This window comes from Oryctolagus cuniculus, chromosome 7 (genome assembly GCF_964237555.1).
Source record: "Oryctolagus cuniculus chromosome 7, mOryCun1.1, whole genome shotgun sequence".
NCBI classification, from domain to species: domain Eukaryota; kingdom Metazoa; phylum Chordata; class Mammalia; order Lagomorpha; family Leporidae; genus Oryctolagus; species Oryctolagus cuniculus.
The window spans coordinates 112,631,113-112,635,424 of record NC_091438.1 but is presented as its reverse complement, the minus strand read 5'-3'; the positions used below and the strand labels follow the sequence as shown (position 1 = coordinate 112,635,424).

At 38.5% G+C, this 4,312-nt stretch overlaps 1 pseudogene; it reads left to right on the top strand.

The window, feature by feature from the left end:
- The first annotated feature begins 287 nt into the window (after positions 1–287).
- LOC100357916 (serine/threonine-protein phosphatase PP1-gamma catalytic subunit-like) lies at positions 288–2,684 on the top strand (annotated as a pseudogene).
- Positions 2,685–4,312: the final 1,628 nt, after the last annotated feature.

Genomic DNA, 4,312 nt, shown 5'->3' with positions numbered 1-4,312 from the left:
GGAACAGAATGCCTTGCCAAAGATCTCCACACAGAAAGGTCTTTTGCAATCCTCAGTACAAGGTATGCAGCTTTATACAGATTTTATATTTCTGCAATTAAAATCTGATCTTCCTTTCTATGCTGTATTTCTATCGCGGCTACTCAAAAAGCTTTATTTATTCTCTCTTGTCTCAACTTTCTTTGTTTCCCTTGAAAATAAGATATATCTACAAGTTCATAAATTTGTGATGGATTTGGAATGGGGGCAACTCTTTTTATTAAAGATATTCACATTTGTCATCCATCATGAGTGCAGGGGAGTAAAAAAAAATGTAAAATTGTGATACAGAAGATTGTGATGTCTCTGGTCTAAAATTAAGGAACTAATTGGGCAAATGTGACCATGTTGAACAGCATGGGTAAGGGGTGCAATTAAAGAAATAATAAGCTAGAGAGGTGCTTGAGAAGTAGAACATGGCCATCAAATTGCAAGGGGTGGAGGAATTAGCAGTAAATCAAGAGCTCTGGATCATGTAAAATGGGGACAATGGATAGCTCAAGCAAGTTCCCAGCTTCACAGCAAAAGCAAGACTCACTTCAATTAAGCAAGGTAAGAATTGTGAGTGCAGACACGCCCTATTTTGCTTAAGATTCTAATTGAGATCTACATCCTAGCTCCAAAGCTGCTGCTTTAAAGTCCTCATGTAGGTTAAAATAATTCATTAGACTTCTGTTAGTCATTGACCTACAAATGCATTTACATGGTCATTGTTCCTGGTCCACTTAACTTAATCATTTGGTGGTGTCTCTATGCTTCAGAAAATTGCACCTACTGGGTTATGACTTTCACCATCTCTTAAGGAAGACACTTTTTGCTGCATAACTGTAAATCTTTAAAGTATAGGATTGATACATATTGACACCTGCATATAACTGTGAAAACATGACAACAATAAAGATATTGAAGATATCCTTACCTTCTGAAGTTTCCTTATGTCCCTTGGGAATCCTTCTCTCCTGTCCTTCCCCAACCTCACCGCCAGTAATCTCTAATCACTTCTTTTCACTATCAATTAGTTTCTATTTTCTACAAGCTTTTAGAAATGGAATCCTATAATAAATATTCCTTTTTTTGGTCTGGATCTTTTCAGCATAATTATTTTGAGTATCATCCACTTATTATACAGATTAATAGTTTCTTCATTTTTATTGATGAGTAGTGTTTCATTGTATAGATGTGAATTGATTTTGATTACCCTTATGCCTATCATTGGACATTTATGTTGTTTTTAGCTTGCAGCAATTATAAAAAATAACAATGAATATTTGTGTATGAGGCTTTATATGGGTACATATTTCTTTTCCTTTTGAACTAATATCTAGGAATAAAAAGGATGATAAGATGGTGGGTCTAAGATTGCCTTTTAGAAACCTCCAGAATAATTGTCCTAAGTAGTTATACAACTTAACATTCCCAATAGTAGTGTATGAGAATTCTCATCTATCTATGTCTTTATCAACTCCTGTTTATTGCCTTTCTTTTCTTTCCTAAATAATGGCTTTAATCATTTTAAGTATACGATGATGAAAACTTTGCTTTAATTAAATATGCATACCAATGGAAGGAAGGGGGAAATAGGGTGAAGAACAGTGCCACCGCCACCACCGCTTCTGTGCTCCTGGCCTGCAAAGGAGCTGTGAGTTCAGGAACCAGATGGCACTGTGAATTCTGTAGTGAGACGGTGGTGGCATCACTGCTGGAGGGAAGGTGATGGTGGATGTAGACTCAGCATCAATGGAATTATCCAATGGCTGTTGGAATTGAGAGTTGCCAAGCCTGGTAAGAATATTCAGATACAGAAGAATGAAATCACAAGACTGTGCCTAAAGTGTTGAGAGCTCTTTCTCCATTAGCCTATCCTACTAGACCTTGAAGCACCACTCAACGTATGTGGGGACATCCATGGACAATACTATGATTTGTTTTGACTTTTTGAGTATGGTGGTTTCCTGTTAGAAAACAGCTACCTGTTTCTTGGGGACTACGAAGACAGAGAAAAGCAGTCATTGGAAATGAGCTGCCTCTTGCTGGCAGATGAAATATCCCAGGACTTTTTTTCTTCTCAAATGAAAGAGTTAATGTGCCAGCATCAATAGGATTTATGGATGTAAAAAGATAACAGTATTAAACCTGGAACACTTTTACAGACTGTTTTAACTATTGAAGGATAGCAGCCATTGTGGAGGAGAAAAATCTGCCATCATGGAAGTTTATCACCAGCTCTTCAATCTATGTAGTATATTATACAAACTATGCAACCAACTGATATTGGTCTTTTTGTGATCGTTTGCGGTCTGACCCACATAAAGATGTCTTAGGCTGGGGTGAAAATGACAGAGTGTCCTTCACATTGGGTGCAGAAGTGGTTGCAAAGTTTCTTGGTAAGCATGATTTGACTCTTGTATGTAGAGGTCATCAGGTGGTTAATGATGGATATGAGTTTTTTCAAAGAGGCAGTGGGTCACTCTGTTCTCTGCACCAAACTATTGCAGATATTTTGACAATGCAAGTGCCATGATTAGTGTGGAAGAAACACTAATGTGTTCCTTTCGATTTTAAAATCTTCAGAGAAAAAGAAGACCAATGTCACAAAACCTATAACTCCTCAGAGGAGTGTGATCACAAAGCAAGCAATGAAATAGGTGTCATTTTGACACTGCGTAGTCAGAACTTGTAACATAGAGTATATATAACCTTCATTTTAAAAGATGTAATGTGGGCCGACGCTGTGGCTCACTAGGCTAATCCTCTGCCTGCAGCACCGGCACCCCGGGTTCTAGTCCTGGTTGGGCGCCAGATTCTGTCCTGGTTGCCCCTCTTCCAGTCCAGCTCTCTGCTGTGGCCTGGGAGTGCAGTGGAGGATGGCCCAAGTGCTTGGGTCCCCGCATTTGCATGGGAGACCAGGAGGAAGCACCTGGCTCCTGGCCTCGGATCTGCATAGCACACCGGCCATACCGGCCATTTGGGAGGTGAACCAATGGAGAAAAGAAAACCTTTCTCTCTGTCTCTCTCTCTCTCACTGTCCACTCTGCCAGTCAAAAAAAAAAAAAAAAAAAAAAAAAAAAAAAAAAAAAAAAAAAAGCTGTAATGTGTATAGTTAGCTTGCCCAGCTAGATTTGTGTTTGCGGGGGCCCCTCCTTCTATTTGCTTTCTTTCTTACTTGTTGAGGGCCTATTACTCATAAATGACAGAGTGACCGGGTCCATAGGATTTCTTGACAATGCTGGTAAGTAGGGAGAATCAGTTCTGCAAACTGGAAAAGCAGATCTTCCTGCTGGGAACACAGGGAAAAAAAAAAAAAAAAAAAAAAAAAGAACATGGAACTAGGGGCAGAATTTGAGCCCTTGGTCTGAAAAGTCAAATTTCTATGATACATTTGATTTTCAGAACAGCTGTGATAGGAAAAAGGCAAATGCTCTTAAACATATCACCTAGAATCAATGTGAATCCATAGTGAGGAAAAATTTATAATAATTCAGTTACAAACCTTGGTGCTTATATATATCCTATGTGCTTTAAAGCTCACCATAAGCTTATGACACTAAGGTTTTTATTTAATTGTTCATATAGACAGGGAAACAGAGGGTGAGCGAGCTTAAAGTACTTGCCCTTAAGTTTCCATTGCTGGTAAGGAGATGTATAAGTACATTAATAACTCAAATTTATACTTCTAGAATATTATTATGTGTTACAGATTTGGGATTTGCAATCCAGGTTACTTTATATTTCCATATACACATCAGCTTCATTTTTCCATGTATACAATAAAATTGATAAACATTGACGTGATGATAAAGCACCTACCCGATTCCTATTAAACAGGACACGTCACAGACCCAAGAGAGGGGAATGCGGTTGACAACACACCAGATCCACCTCAATAGGCTTTCTCCAGTTTCCTCCTATCTAGTAGATTCTGTTTTCTTTCAGAGACATTGAAAATGACATAGACTTCCTTTCCCAGAATTTATTGAGCTGAAGCATGGCATGTTACCCAATTGACCATGGGATCCAAATAAAAAATATGCTGGGGCTTCTGGAAAATATATTCCTCCTCACTAATATTAAAAAAAGTAGCACAAGAAGAAAAGACCCTACTACTAGCTGGATGTGGCTGTCTCTGTAAGCTGTGTCTGCAAGCCCATGCAAAAAAGTCACCATCACAGGAGGCAGCTGGAGCAAAAATGGTACAAAGCACAACAAGGAGAATTTTTGAGTTATAGAAATTTCTAACCTTGAAACTGCCCTAATATAAATGGGACCCTCACAA